Source organism: Schistocerca americana, chromosome 1 (assembly GCF_021461395.2).
Source record: "Schistocerca americana isolate TAMUIC-IGC-003095 chromosome 1, iqSchAmer2.1, whole genome shotgun sequence".
NCBI classification, from domain to species: Eukaryota; Metazoa; Arthropoda; class Insecta; order Orthoptera; family Acrididae; genus Schistocerca; species Schistocerca americana.
In genome coordinates this window covers 133,591,792-133,609,172 of record NC_060119.1, presented here as the reverse complement: position 1 = coordinate 133,609,172, position 17,381 = coordinate 133,591,792, and positions in this window count along the sequence as shown.

The following is a 17,381-nucleotide window of genomic DNA, read 5'->3' as shown; positions in this document are numbered from 1 at the left end:
TGTTGTCTACTTCCGGGGCCTTGTTTCGTCTTAGGTCTTTCAGTGCTCTGTCAAACTTTTCACGCAGTATCATATCTTCCATTTAATCTTCATCTACATCCTCTTCCATTTCCATAATATTGTCCTCAAGTACATCGCACTTGTATAGACCCTCTATATACTCCTCCCACCTTTCTGCTTTCCCTTCTTTGCTTAGAACTGGGTTTCCATCTCAGCTCTTGATATTCATATAACTGGTTCTCTTTTCTCCAAAGGTAGCATAATATCAACAAGCCAACAATTTTCTCTGTTCTCACTTCGTGCCGCACTTATTGAAATGTCACGTTATCTAAAAGCATACTCATGTTATAGCTTCGTGCCGTAGAGGTTGGACGACCCCAAACTGAATAGTTTCGTCAACCACTTTCGCCACTGTGCACTGTACATGCGTAGTAGTTGCGGGCATAGTATCGAAACTTAAGATTAGTTCTGCAACATCATGTTTCCATGTAAACTAGGTGTAATGGCATATTGAAAGTAGTGTTAGTCCTGTACATCCTCCTGTTTTTTGCCAACGACTGGAACGGTCTGCATCCTACACAGAAAATACATCAACAGATTTTTGATTTTCAAGCAAACTGCAGAGTTAATTACTACCACTGTTACATACCATTTTAGAAGCACTGTGCGAAAAAGTTGTTACGACAAGATGGTACAACGCAGATACAATATAATACTGCCTCTAGCTTGCCTTCATAATGCTCTTATTTGGACAAGCAAGACAGTCCACAAGTTTCTTCTGGTATGTCACATACAGCTAGGGGCATTTGTTGATGTTATATGCTGAACAACTTACGAGACTGTTGACTGCTACATTTCCGCCGGCCATTGTGGCCGAGCGGTTCTAGGCGCTTCAGTCCCGAACCGCACTACTGCTACAGTGACAGGTTCGAATCCTGCCTCGGGCATGGATGTGTGTGATGTCCTTAGGTTAGTTAGGTTTAAGTGGTTCTAAGTCTAGGGGACAGATGACCTCAGAAGTCCCATAGTGCTCAGAGCCATGTGAACCATTTTGTTACATTTCCCATGTGCTCTGCCAGATAGTCTGAGACATTCTCTATTGGACTAACATTTAGTGATTTAGCGGGCTAGTGAACGGGCGATGGTGTGCCTCAGAAAATAAGAACGTATGCATGCGACCCTCTGAAAAGAGCTGTTACCATCTTGGAAGACGGGAGTGTCCACAACCTACTCATCATATACATGTCGAAGAAAGAATACCATCTGGTCACCAAAAATGTTGAAATAAATGTCTTGCTTCTTCTGAATCTGCGCATTCTCCTTGAATGTTCTCGGTAACCTCAATGCGCAGATTCAAGTTATGGTACGAAAAACGTGCGCAAAACGTCACAGAGCCACCTGGTACTCCACGGCTGGTACTCCACTACCCACGTACTGTGGATTAAATGCCTCATTGCTCCATCTGTTCACTCGGCTCCTGGCGTCATTTGAAAAGAGGCGAAATTGCATCTAGTCAGACAACACTGTGCACCTCTAATGAGCTAGGGTTCTGATTCTAGTGGGCTGACACTTTGAATACGTGGAGTTGTATGTGTGGTCCTTTGAGAACTACCCGACTGTAAATGTCCATGGCACGTAGTTCTTCCCGTAATATTCGCTCGGAAACTGGTTGAGATGGACCTATGCGAGTAGCCTAAAAAATAATGCATACATGCTTGTAGAACCTGATCTAAATGACCTCGAGAAACGCGCCAGGTGGCATGTGGAAGGTAGCTTTTCCATCTATAGGCATGTGCAGTTTGAATCTGTTGCGTTCATCCAGTATATTTTTAGTATCGAAAGTATGGGGTCGTGTTTTAGTGCTACGTCAAAGCGAGTTAAACAGCGTTCTGTTATTTACTACTGCTGAAAAAGTCACTCCTAGTGAGACTGACCGTCTATTGAAGGCTACTTATGGTGACGATCATGTTGATACGTGTACTGTAAATCGATGGGAGTAAACTTTCGTGGTCACCAGCCTGGGAAAGCATAATTCTTGAGAAAACACGCAACGTGCGTCCTATCACTGCGACAGACGATGCACATCGCAAACTCGCTGACGATTTAATTCTGAGTGGCCGGTGTATCAGTCAGGTATATATGACAAAGCATATCGGTATATCCAAGGGACGTGCCGGCTTCATTACTGAACAATTAGGATACCATAAAATCTGTGCACGATGAGTACCACACCATGTCACAGACGACAAGAAACAGTGTCAACTGGAATGCTGCAAGCAACTTTTGCAGAGCTACGGTGACGAAAAAGACGACTTCCTTTTGAATGTTGTGATGGAGGAGGTGTCACTGGTTCATCATTACGACCCAGAGGGGAAAAGACAGAGCGCTGAATACCATCTTCTCCTCAGGAGTTCAAAAGGCAACCATCGGCAAGAGACTTCTTTTGATTGTGTTTCGTGATTGTCACCCTGTTTACGTGACCGCTTATCTGGTACGAGGAGCAACGTTAAATTCTTCTCAGTACGTAGAGACTATAACACATCTCCGACATCGATTTGTCGTGGTAAGAGCCAGACCGCGCCAATAATCTTGCAACGTGACAACGCTCGTCACCAAACCTCACGCGCAGCTGAAGAGGCTCTGTGAAATCCGAAGTTTAGATCGATTCCGCACCCTCCTTAATCCACCGATCTTGCACCTTGCGATTTTTATCCCTCCATCCCCCCCCCCCTCCCTACTCGAGGGTGCCGTGTATTCTCCTCCCTGTGAATTTTCCGCCCTGTGAAATTTCCGCCCAGAAAGGTCGAGGAAGAGCCCGCTAATCCCCTGGGGACGCGAGCTAGCATGCTCAAGCCGTACGGTACTAGCCATACTATATGTTGCGTGTAACAATTTCAGTGTTATTAGTTCTGATATGTATGTTTTTACGTAGAGAGTTCTTGCTGATTAAAAGTAAAAAAATAATGATTCTATTAATTTATGCAGAAATTTGGTTTAGAAAACATACACAGCGACGTTGCCCAAGTGGAGCACAAAATAAGTAAATAAATAAACAAGTAAATTGCGGTCTGGTTTTTGCAGGGCCATTTGTTGGCTGGTTCAATGCTGAAATTTGTTAAACTTACATCAGAGAAGCACTCGACCCAAAGGACATGAAAGAAGACGCAAAAATATTATAGTTCAAGTGTGCATTTGTAGATGATCAAAAAATTACGAGGCTAACAAAAATTAAGAACCTATTAAGGAGGTGGTTCTTGATAAAACTGAAGGACTTAAAGAAAACGTAGAAAATCTTGCACATAACTGTCATAGAAAAGAAGACAGTGTATCAATTGAAGAATGAGTAAATCAAGAAGAATCTAGTGAAAGTAATAGTAATATTTTCTTTTCTGACATCTGTCAGTGAGCTTTGACTGTCTTGGAAATCCAATAGTTGAATCATCAAAATATTACGTGTCAAAAAGTTTAAAAACAAACATTGCTCAATCGTTTTTGTTTAACAGACAATGACATAAAAAAAGCGTTAACTAACAGTTAACGTCTGACTCCTTCTATATCAGCCACAGCGTAAGAATGTTTTTAGAACTTGGATGGCACATTCAACTAAAAATCACAGTTTGTACTGTTCTTGTTGTAGTCTCTTTACTACAGGCACGAGTTTGAACAACGCATATAAATTTGTTAAGCCGCGATGGATTAGCCGAGCGGTCTAGGGCGCTGCAGTCATGGACTGTGCGGCTGGTCCCGCTGAGGTTCGAGTCCTCTCTCGGGCATGGGTGTCTGTGTTTGTCCTTAGGATAATTTAGGTTAAGTAGTGTGTAAGCTTAGGGACTGATGACCTTAGCAGTTAAGTCCCATAAGATTTCACACACATTTGAACATTTTTGAAATTTGTCAAAAGTTTTCAAGCGTGGTTGAATTTTTAAGCCTTAAAACCTTAGGTACAAGTCTAACTCTAAACAGAAATACCTTACCTAGACATCACTAAAACGTAAGAATGGTCCTATCGAAATTAGTAAATAAATAAATGATTTTGTGAGGATGGTAATTAGTTAGGACGACAGAAGTCCGCATTGGCTTCCAAAATACATAGGTGTAAACGTCAGTCTGAAGCAGAACAGAATATTTGACGTGTAGGTAACAAAATAGGAAACTAATACAGTTCTGAGTGAGCTAGAAATTGATCACGACAAATATCACCAAGTCATTCAATAACTTAATAGTTAAATATCTCAGGAGTCTCATCTTTGCATCAATAGGGCGCGTCTTTCTAAAGTGAATGGGAACTCATAAAAAGCAAGTTTACATTCCAAAGATATGCTTAATTTTAGCTCAGTATATGATCATTCATCATTACAACCTAGAGAAAACCAATTTTGCGTTTGCTGTTTCATGTCACGTCCACAGTTGTGATCATTAGAGATTTAGATTTCGCTCGGATTGTTGGTTACGGGAGAGGTGGGGGACCTTCACAGCATTTGCTTAAACAAGGAAAATCAAATACAGTAGACTATGGATGGCCAAATGTTTGGCGAGCCCTGGTTAGCCACTGCACTAACCCCGCTTGGTACGATAAACAACAAATAGACAGTAGATAGAACAAAATAAGATTTCACAGAGACTTTAGAATATTTCAGTACATAAAGAAGATTCGGTTCTTTTACATCACCAGACAGCAGTCATTGTCAATAGATATATTTTCATAAGAGTGCACTTATTAAATACACGGAAATATTAAGTGGCATTATCCTATTCGAGAGAGACATCAAGGGTAACCATTACACCTCGAACGATGACGTGAAAGCAGCTGTCAAGTCCTGGATTCGAGAAAAGTCGGAAGAGCCTCCCAGTGACGATGGAATGAAAAAACGTTTTACACGTTGAGAGAAATGTAATAGCCTTAACAGTGACTATAGCGAAAAAAATCATTTTGAAGCTTAAGAATTGTACTTAACTGTACTTTCCGCCCTATCTTCCTTACTGCTTTTGTTCGTGTTGTACTAGCACACACGTTTTACTTTTCAGGCTGCCGTCGAACATTGTCCGGTAGCAACAATCGCTATCTGGTCGGAAACCGATTGCAATTGAGAAGCCTGACACTCGTTTCCGTTCCTTGTCTCTTAGGACCTTTATATGACTACTGTTATTACGCCATGTTATACCGCTACCAGTGGCGCATGACTCTTTGTAGACACATTAGACAGTCTGTACCGATAGATCAGTTTCATTCACGATGTCGGCCTCGGCACATCCAAACACAATACCTCCTTTCTGTCACGCCGACACACATTGCTCCGTTGCGTCCATACAACCGACCGGCGCATAAAAATTACTTCACTGCCATGGCGACCAATGCGCTGGTGGTGTTATGTCTCCTATGCAAAACTTTTCAGCTAGCCAGTGCAGCCAAAAGCTGTCGTATGTGTTTTAGATATTCGGCCTCTGTGACATTCCGGTCTAAGCTTGTCTACTGACTGGTAAAGTAACATGAGGCTTTTACTTTCATTCACTTCGACAGTAAGTGGTGAAGTACATATGCAGATGAGGGGAGTGGTGCGAGATTGGTGATCCATGCAAATTAGGGAACTGGTGGGCGGAGATCCTTCCATGTTAGTGGGGAATGTAAATTCATGCATTGTTAGCTTTCGGTGATCGTTTCAGTATGAATGACAATAGATCACGGAATATGCGTTACTTTTCTGCAAGTCATGAACTGAGAGCAGCGGGATTGTTAATAAACAACGAGCGCTGGACATGAACCTGTGCGCAAATATGAACCCAAAATTTAGCATTTCATTCATAATCAGCAACTCTATTTGTATTTATTGAAATAATCAGCAAACAGTCGCACAATAGAAACTTTATTTCCCAAACCGGTTCCACGCATTTAATGCCCTTCTCCAGAAGGATGTGCGGGAAATGTACGGTGAATAAGTAGTTTCTAGATAAGAATATTAAAATTTAAGAACGAAAAGCAGATTTTATAAATTTAAAGATAAAAATGGTACATACTTATATCACATTATTTGGGAGTGTCAAAAATGTCTTCAGCATATTGCTGTGGTTCTAAGAGAAAAAATACGAGAACGATGTGTAACACAATAATGAATCCATTAATACAAAAATGAGCTCGTAAATGCTTACATTTGGTTCACAGAGTATGTATAAACATGGTATAACGAAGCTAAACAACAAGCCCAGACATCATGCCAGACCTGGAGCTTATCGTCTAATGACATGCATATCTTGAGGTCAGTCTCAGAGCGGGGGTAAAAGCACTATAAAAGAAAAAAAACCCTTACGCAGCTACAGTTGTCACAAGGCATAAGCGAAAATGTAAGTGCGCATATGCAGCATAATAAATAATGTATAAAAACCCAACGATAAACAAAATAAATTAATGCCAATGACAAGTGGCGCTATGGATGAGAAATTTGGGAACTGATCTCCAAATAGCTGTAGTGACGTCAGTATCGTGCTAACAGGGAACCTATCAGGAAGAAAAAAGTACGAAGCGTATCATGAGGCTGGAAACTGTAACTGCAGTAAGTGGGGAGGAGTTCTCAATCAGTAGCTAATGTTAAGTGTCGGAAAGTAACTACAGAGCAAAGGAAGCTTAGGCAAAACTGCATTCTTCTATCATAGTGAAACAACATGTTTTGGAATATATGCAACTGCATTCTTCTATTATAGTGAAACAACATGTATTGGAATATATGCAAGTCGCAAGTACCATTCGTGAAAGGATTTTAACTTGCAACATTCATACCAATTGAATGGTACCGTAAGTTTTAGAACACATCGTTGAACTGGTGTACAGATGACAATAGCGTGGTAGCAGAAAATACGGCCGCGCAAACAGTGCACCATGTGCACGGAGGAGCGAGAAGCAATAACTGGAGTAAATGGAGAAACAGTTCCTAGTCAGCGCCTAAAATGCAGAGTCAGGACAAATAAAACGTGTGCATCGTTGTATATTTTTGTTACAGTGGAATAAGTAGTTCAGAAACACGCAGCGTGATGTAAATATAATTAGTGACATTCACGTATGTTGCATTAAGTAAATACAGTAGTTGTAGGATGTGAGGTCCGCCAGTTACGCAAAACACCGTTTTTTCTCAGTACCCAAAGATGATTCAGCACCACTGTCAGTGGGTTTCCGTTTTATTTATTCTGTAATGTGAACTTTTTGTTAAATGATTACAAAATTATGTGGATGTTTAGTTCAAACAATAGTTCGTTTCTTTTTGTTAATACCTTTTCACTTGGTGTTCATGAATTTTCCGGATCACTTGTGTATTATTTACTACAAGTAGCTTGTCATCTGCCGCCAGACGATGTTGATGAGAGAATTTTACTGGAAGTTAACCTGTCGTCTAGAATGTAATTTGGTTTGTCACGACGTTTTCGTGCTTATATTCGTTTAACTTACGTTTTCGTGTGGCAGGCCCTTTTTTTCTCCGCATCATGGTGAGGTGTTGTGTTTTGCATAACTGGCAGACCTCACATCACACAATTTTAACTACAAACACTGTCAACACAAGGAGCTGCTAATCCATGTCATGAATAAGTACAGTAAGTTTGACTACCTGACTGTGAATGACTAAAAGTGCTTATTAACCATAAACACTACTTGTAACCATAAAGCAGAGCATCTGTAGCTAGAAGAATAGATTGTCTTTAGGTCATTGTTTACATTTAGCTAACCACCTGTAGCAAAAAGAAACCACCACCTGTAGGTTGTAGGTGTCTTAGTATCTACAATAAAAATTTGTTACCTACCAGGTAATGTAAGTGGCTAACCACTTACAAAATGCTTCACTACTTATAACTGTAGGATACAACACCCTCAGTGGCACTGTAGCGAGAAGTGCTTCTCTGGGCGGTATCACTAACTTGGTCTCTTGCTGCTTCGGTAAGTCCCTCATAGCACAGTAGTAGCGCTCGGTCGCCGGGTTCCATGTAGGTGGTGATCCTGCTGAAGTGAGGTGCTTATGGATGCCAGTTGTTAATTGTCAACAACGTTTCTACTATACTTGTTTTAATACAGAAATTGCTTTGTCGCGCCCGTCACAGAATCAGCATTTGCAATATGGCGACTCTGGACTACGCTGTTATATTCGACCCTTTACACACATTAACACAGTTTTCTGGCCTTACATAATGATAGACACTGCCCACAACACGTGGCGTTCTGATAACTCATAACTTCACTTTATATCTTGTTTAACAGCTGGAATATTTACTCGCGACCGTTCTTTTAGAACCGCCTCGGTTACTCGACCGTGCGTTTTGAGTGGCTCCTCGCGACTAACCCTCCCTGTCTTCCCTAAGGACAAGAGAGACCCCTTTCTCCCTCAGCCAATAAGGATATATATATATATATATATATATATATATATATATATATATAGAGAGAGAGAGAGAGAGAGAGAGAGAGAGAGAGAGAGAGACCCCTTTCTCCCTCAGCCAATAAGTATATATATATATATATATATATATATATATATATATATATATATATATATATAACCAATGGGCGTTGAGATCGCTGTTGCTAGGCGGATCTGACGTCACGTTTGCGGACAATGTGACGGAAGTTTGTCTCGGAACACTGTCTCAGATTGTAAGATCCTACTCCCGAATACTCAGATCTTGTCCCTACAAAGGTTGCACAACATTGCCTCCTATGATTTCATCACTAATGCTCCTTGCTGACGCTTAATTGTTAAATGTATATGTAGCCTTGCTGCTACTGAGCATTCCCGATCGCATAAATATGCATAATACTTGGCTTAAACACATGAAGGGAATTCACATATGCATTACAAGGATGCCTAACAACTTGTCCCTATAGATAATAAACTTACCAAAATTGTGTGTACGAAAGATAAAAAAACTAACTATACGTAATAAATGTATCAAGCCATAACAGGTTGACTAATTGCAGCTGTGAGCAGCTGTTTAAACGTCACTGTATATAGCTAAAGTGCATGGCCAAGCTGTAGTTTGTAAAATTCTGCTAACGATTTAATGGTTGTAAACAGCAAATTAGTGACCACCTGGGTATAGTCACTTATTGCGAACTATTGGAACTAGTGTACTGACTGCAATCTACTGACTGCAGACAGGTAGTTGTAGGAGCAACTGTAACCTGCCCAATGACAATGTTCTTTCTGTGGAAATTAATAGGTTGACGTAATCAACATCTTCGGGACCCAGGTATGTACAGAGACTGATTGTACAACACTGCAATCCTAATAAACCAATAATCAGAAAAATGTATGTGTGTGTGGGGGGGGGGGGGGGAGTTTTGGAAACTTGGGAGGTGAAGGGGGCAACTGGGGGAGAGAAGGGGGCGGATTGGTTTTAAATACACAGAAAGGAGCAAAGAGAGAAGGTAAATTATATACGCAAAACAGTAACGTGTGGGGAGAGGAATGTGAGTGCGGGGAAGGGGGGATTGTTTGGGCTTAGCGCTCGCCGGTGTTTGTCGACACGTGTATCGTGCTGGTCGACACGGTGATGACAACAGGCAAGTGCAAGTGGTTCCTTTGTGGCGTAGCTCGTGGAGTTGTCACTCTCAGACACCCAGTCAAATTGGCACCCAACCAGAAATCTGTGAAATTTTCACCCTGTATATCTGGAAACTACCTGCACACTACGTCACAACCCGCCTGCGCTCCAACATCTCGCTCATCCGCTCCCGCCGCGTCGACACCGCCATGCGAATGACCAACGTGAACAAAATATCCTACTGCCGGAAGAAGAGTAAGAGCACTACCAACTGTCAACATAACGCTCTATGACATTTCCTGTTACGTATGGACATGGCACTGGTTCTACTTCTTTTAACGTTTACGTCCTATTTTCCCTTCTTTTATGATGCATATCTCCATCTGCATGGCTACTTTGCAGTTCACACTTAAGCGCCTGGCAGAGTGTTCATTCAGCCATTTCTCTATCGTTCCAGTCTTGAACAGTGCTTTGCAAGAACAGACATAATGTCTGCAGGGATACCGCAATCGCTTTTTGTACAATCTTACTTATAATCCGTCTTCATTGCAAAAATGTTTATTCACATGACAGGTTTCGGTTCCTCTAGAACAATCTTCATATCTGCAATTTCGGTTACAGGAGTAACCCGTCCACACTCAGCAACTTTCACATGCTGCGCCACATTTATGCCCTTCATACGTGACGCAGCATGTGGAGGTTGCTGAATGTGGACAGGTTACTCCTGGAACCGAAATTGCAGATCTGGAGATGATTCTAGAGGAACCGAAACCGGTCATGTGAATAAACGTTTTTGCAATCAAGACGGATTATAAGTAACCTTGAACAGTGCGCTGAAAGACGAACACCAAATTCTTTCGTGCGAGCTCTGGTTTCTCTTACACTGAAGCGCCAAAGAAACTGGCAGAATACGACGTTGCGCTCGGCAACGCCTATATAAGACAAGTGTCTGGCGCAGTTGTTAGATCGGTTACTGCTGCTACAATGGCAGGTTATCAAGATTTAAGTGAGTTTGAACGTGGTGTTACTGTCGGCTCACGAGCGATGGAACACAGCACCTCTGAGGTAGCGATGAAGTGGGGATTTTCCCGTACGACCATTTCACGAGTGTACCGTGAATATCAGGAATCCGGTAAAACATCAAATCTCCGACACCGCTGCGTCCAGAAAAAGATCCTGCAAGAACTGGACCAACGACGACTGAAGAGAATCGCTCAACGTGACAGAAGTGCAACCCTTCCACAAATTGCTGCAGATTTCAATGCTGGGCCATCAACAAGTGTCAGCGTGCGAACCATACAACGAAACATCTTCGATATGGGCTTTCGGAGTCGAAGGCCTACTCGTGTACCCTTGATTTCTTCACGACGCAACGCATTACGCCTCGCCTGCGCCCGTCGACACCGGCATTGGACTGTTGATGACTGAAACATGTTACCTGGTCGTAAGAGTCTCATTGCATATTGTATCACGCGGTGGACGTGTACGGGTATGGAGACAACCTCATTAATCCATGGACCCTGATGTCAGCAGGGGACCGTTCAGTATGGTGGAGACTCTGTAACGGTGTGAGGCGCATGCACTTGGAGTGATACCCCTGGTACGACTAGATACGGCTCTGACAGGTGACACGTGCGTAAGCATCCTGTCTGATCACCTGCATCCATTCATGTCCTTTGTGCATTCCGACGGACTTGGGCAATTCCAGCAAGGCAATGTGACACCCCACACGCCCAGAATTGCAACAGAGTGACTCCAGTAACACTCCTCTGAGTTTAAACACTTAAGATGGCCACCAAACTCGGGAGACATGAACATTAAAGAGCATATCTGGGATGCCTTGGAACATGCTGTTCAGAAGAGATCGTACTCTTAGGGATTTATGAACAGCCCTGCGGGATTCATGGTGTTATCTCCCTCCACCACTACTTCAGACATTAGTCGAGTCCATGCCACGTTTGTGTTGCGGCAGTTCTGCGTGCTCGCGGGGGCCCTACACGATATTACGCAGGTGTACAGTTTCTTTGGCTCTTCAGTGTATTTTATTATGATTATCATTTCTCCACGAGAAGGTGGGCATCAACAAAAGATGTCGAAACCGGAGGAGAAATTGAAATTTCGTGAAAATATCTCGCTGCAACCACGAATGCCTTTGTTTTAATGATTGCCACCCAAATAGAATATCACATTTTTGACTCTCTCTCCCCTGTTTCGTGATAATACAAAAGGAGCTATCCCTCTTTGAATTTTTCCGACGTCCTCCGTTAATGTTATCATGTAAATAAGGATCGAATATGCCTAGCAGGACTCCAGAAGAGGGCGGACAAGCGTAGTGTAGGCTGTCTCTTTATTACACCTGTTGCATCTTGTAAGTTTTCTGCCAATAAAACGCAGTCTTTCGTTCGGCTTCCACACAACCTTATCTATGTAATCGTTTCAATCAGAACTGTTCGTAACTCTTATCACTAGATACTAAGTTGAATTTACATCCTTCAGATTTGTGTGATTCATTGTGTAATTGAAATTTAACTGATTCCTTTTGTGTAGTACTGACGTGGATAACCTCACCTTTCATTATTTAGGGTCACATTTGCCATTTTTGATATTTCATCTAAATGAGATTGTAATTGGTTTTGATATTCCGATGACTTTACTGGGCGGTAAATGAGATCAACTGAAAACAATAGAAGATGACACCTCAGATTTTCCTCTGAGTCATTTATATAGATTAGAAGCAGCAGGGAGCCTATGACACTTCCTTGATGAATGCTAGACATCACTCCTGTTTTACACGGTGACTCTCTGCGAAACTATGAAGGAAAAATTATCCGCGTACAAAAATCGCAGCACGGCGGAAAAGAAAGTGACGTCCGATCACTGAATCCAGGCAACAAGGAACTAATACAAGATGTGTTTGGTGGACCACAGTTAACTCATGAGAACTGAAATACTACGAAATGCAGAGACAAAAGCGGATCTTCACTATTTTCAAGCCTATCACCACCAACATTCATTCAAAAAGGACAATATACGTAGACGTTAACATTCTATGTACAAAAGGTCATTGTAAAACGTTTTTAATGGTTCTTTCAATTTTTGTGAGAGACGCCTTATAACACTATGACCACGCATTAAATTTTTGTTCACCTGAAATTCTCAAATGTTCTCAAGTCCACTGACTTTGTACTCTGCTCTCCTGCCACTATTGCTGCTATTGCAAGGATATTTTCCCAGATGAATGATATACAGGGTGGTCCATTGATCGTGGCCGGGCCAAATATCTCACGAAATAAGCGTCAAACGAAAAAACTACAAAGAACGAAACTCGTCTAGCTTGAAGGGGGAAACCAGATGGCGCTATGGTTGACACGCTAGATGGCGCTGCCATAGGTCAAACGGATATCAACTGCGTTTTTTTAAAATAGGAATCCCATTTTTATTACATATTCGTGTAGCACGTAAAGAAATATGAATGTTTTAGTTGGACCACATTTTTCGCTTTGTGATAGATGGCGCTGTGATAATAACATATGGCTCACAATTACAAACTAACATTTGGTAACAGGTAGGTTTTTTTAAAATTAAAATACAGGACGTAGGCACGTTTGAACATTTTCTTTCGGTTGTTACAATGTGATACATGTACCTTTGTGAACTTATCATTTCTGAGAACGCATGCTGTTACAGCGTGATTACCTGTAAATACCACATTAATGCAATAAATGCTGAAAATGGTGTCCGTCAACCTCAATCCACTTGCCAATACCTACGTGTAACAACATTCCTATCAACATACATTAACCCACCAAGATCGCTGATGTTCCACTCGTCGCAGCCAACGTGGATTTTCCGTTGCCCAAAAGTGCACATTATGCCGGTTTACGTTACCGCTGTTGGTGAATGACGCTTCGTCGCTAAATAGAACACGTGCAAAATATCTGTCATCGTCCCGTAACTTCTCTTGTGCCCAGTGGCAGAACTGTACACGTTGTTCAGAGTCGTCGCCATGCAATTCCTGGTGCATAGAAATATTGTTGATGTTGCATTCTCAACAGCGATTTTATTGAGATTCCCGATTCTCGCGCAATTTGTCTGCTATTACTGTGCGGATTAGGCGCGACAGCAACTAAAACACCTACTTGGGCATCATCATTTGTTGCAAGTCGTGGTTCACGTTCCACACGTGGCTGAACACTTCCTGTTTCCTTATATAACGTAACTATCCGGCGAACGGTGCGGACACTTGGATGATGTCGCCCAGGATACCGAGCAGCATACATAGCACACGCCGGTTGGGCATTTTGATCACAATAACCATACATCAACACGGTATCGACCTTTTCCGCAATTGGTAAACGGTCCATTTTAACACGGGTAATGTATCACGAAGCAATATCGTCCGCACTGGCGGAATGTTTCGTGATACCACGTACTTATACGTTTGTGACTAGTACAGCGCCATCTATCACAAAGCGAAAAAAGTGGTCCAACTAGAACATTCATATTTCTTTACGTACTACTGGAATATGTGATAAAAAATTGGGGTTCCTATTTAAAAGAACGCAGTTGATATCTGTTTGACCTATGGCAGGGCCATCTAGCGGGCCAACCATAGCGCCATCTGGTTTCCCCCTTCAAGCTAGACGAGTTTCGTTCTTTGTAGTTTTTTCGTTTGATGCTTATTTCGTGAGATATTTGGCCCGGTCACTATCAATTGACCACTCTGTATATGGAGCAGTGACAAAATACAGATTCCCGTAGAATACATGAAATGTAATGTCGTGTGGCTACGGCCTCCCGTCGGGTAGGCCGTTCGCCTGGTGCAGGTATTTCAAGTTGACGCCACTTCGGCGACCTGCATGTCGACGAGGATGAAATGATGATGATTAGGACAACACAACACCAAGTCCCTGAGCGGAGAAAATCTCCGACCCAGCCGGGAAAAGAACCCGGGACCTTAGGACTGACAGTCCGTCACGCTGACCACTCAGCTACCGGGGCCGGACTTGTAGAACACATGAAGTCAGTGTTGGTGATTATAGTGAAGTGTGATGAAATATGTGTTGAATTTTTTTTTCATATACTGCAGAAGAATGCAGATATGCTGAGGAAATTTCCACCCCTGATATGTCTGTTCGCACTCCTCCGTCTTAAGGAGTACCAAAAAATTAATTGTACTGCCGAATGAACACAAAACAGCAGTTCCCATTTTATAAATAAGCATGGTACTATGCAATGTTGCGACTTCGCCAATTGCAGCGGTCAAGAAATACAAGCAATGTATTCACAGTTGCGAATATGCACGCATGTCGGAAGGAACATTCCATCGTACTTCTTAATACCATAGGCACAGCTATTTCGAAAATATAAATTATTGCACTTTTTGGTCAGCTTAGAGTGCCGTTTTGCATTTATTACCTTATTTTGCCAAATCAAATTCTTTTAACGAGACTCGAATTTGGGACACCTTAATAACCCGGCTTCAGTCCATGAATTGCTAAGTATTGCAACTGTGCGTACATGCGACCGTATTGTGTCCAGAGAATCTAACGGCCTCCTGGAGACGACTCACGGAGAAGCGCTTCACTGCAGCTCGCCGAGGCTTCACACTGCGCAGCACCACTGGGAAGGGAAGCGGCACCTTTGTCGCCGCTTTGCAGCTCCTCCGTGTTTCTGTTCTGTCATGGAGTCTGACGAGCACGGCGCCTCTGTTTTAGGCTCGCTTCACACTGGGACGCTGCCGACAGTCGCCAGTGACGGTCACCGGTAATTGTGGTGAAGACTCCTGGCTGACCGGTGTCCGACACCGCGGCTATTGCCAACTGATTAGTTAGTGAAATGGACTCGAGCGAGGAGGAACTTTTGTTGGTACATCTAAGGAGGAGGAGAATGAAGACAAAACGTTTATTACACGTACATCCACAGCTACGTGATCGGCTGGAGAAAAAAAGGTTCAAATGGCTGTAAGCACTGTGGGACATCTGAGGTCAATAGTCCCCTACATTTAGAACTACTTAAACGTAACTAACGTAAGCACAGCACACACATCCATGCCCGAGGCAGGATTCTAACCTGCGACCGTAGCAGCAGCGCGGTTCCGGACTGAAGCGTCTAGAACAGCTCGGCCACATCGGCCAGCTGGCTGGAGAAAGGATTGTTTTATGTCGTTAGAGGCTACGTTAACTATTCAGTAATTTAAGGACATGTCACCTCGTTTACTACTTGGAGCATATATTGCGAACAGTATCAAAGATGACTTTGCAAACTACTTCATTAGATTGTTCATCTGGCATAGTATTTGTAATGTCCATTGTGCAATTATTCCTATGTTAACTGTAAGAGGTCACATTATTCTATTCACTGAACTGATTGGAAATTACAACTAAAATTATAGTGTGTCATTAACTTGTACCTTAATAATATTATAATAAATGAATAATTCATTATTGTAGTAGCCACATATGCGTAAATAACTCTAATTAAGAATAATGTTTTAACTCTATTTTTTGGACCATAAGGCGGAAAACCTGAAGACGTAGAAGAAAAGGGGGCGAGGAATGAAAATGTGCTTGAAGATTACTACCCTCCTAGCCACCACTTTGTTGCTGTAGTCATGACTTCTGACGTCCCAAAGAGCGGGACGACTTTCTACTTCACTTATAAAATCTTCCGGTTAATGAAATCTAAACTCATGGCTACTATGTGTACAGTATAATATACAATGAATGTTTCGCGACACTGTCTCAGAAATGACTGCCTGTCTGTTGGCAAATCTGCAGCGCTGTGTCTGTGGTCCGTGTTCCAGTGCGAACACTCCAATTCAAAGTATTGCATGTCCGGCGGTGACTGCTGTGAACACAGTGACCGTATCCGTCACATGTGGCGAGGGTGATTCACTGCTGGGTCACAGTGAATGCTTCAGTTCAAACCAATGTATCTCTGTCGGTGACGGTCGCTGGTGACCGCCACCAGTCTCCCAGTGTGAAACAGGCCTTACTTCTCCTCCTTAATAATAAAAGCAAAAGGAGGAGACCACTATTTCTCGAAGAGAGAGAAGTTTTACTGAAACGGCAGCCCATTTACCCAACAGTGTGGCGGCTACGGATGGTAAACATAACTATACACCGATCAACCAAAACATTAAGAACGCCGAACTTAGTACCGATATAAACTTGTCCCGGCTTGGACTCCTGTACATTTCGTGTAGTATCAGCGAACATGCTCTTAATGTGTAAAATGGGGACGGCGCGCCATTTATCCGAGTTTGAACGAGGACAAATAGTATACTGTAGCCCGGAAGCTCCGCTCGAGTATTTCGGAAACGGGACGACTTGTGGGCTGTTCGAGGACGGCTGTGGTGAGTGTCTTCAACATGTGGCTAAACCAAGGTGAAACCACGTCCAGTTCTCGTGGGGCTGGGCGGCCTCCCCTCATTACAGATGTCGAACGTCATAGGCTGGGACCACTGGTAGAACAGGACAGACGGCGAACTGTGGCGGAACTAATGGACTTTTAATATTGGGCAGAGTACAAATGTGTCTGAATACACAGTGCACATAACAGTCCTAACGATGGCATGAGCCAATGTTAAAACCACGACATCGGCAACTATGACTGAAATGGGCATGACCGCGCTTCAGTCCAGAACCGCGCTGCTGCTACGGTCGCTGGTTCGAATCCTGCCTCACGCATGGATGTGTGTGATGTCCTTCGGTTAGTTAGGTTTAAGTAGTTGTAAGCCTAGAGGACTATTGACCTCAGATGTTAAGTCCCATAGTGCTTAGAGCCATTTGAACCATTTGGGCATGACCATCAGCACTGGAAGTTGGCGCAGTAGCAGAGCATCGCATGGTCTGATGAATCCC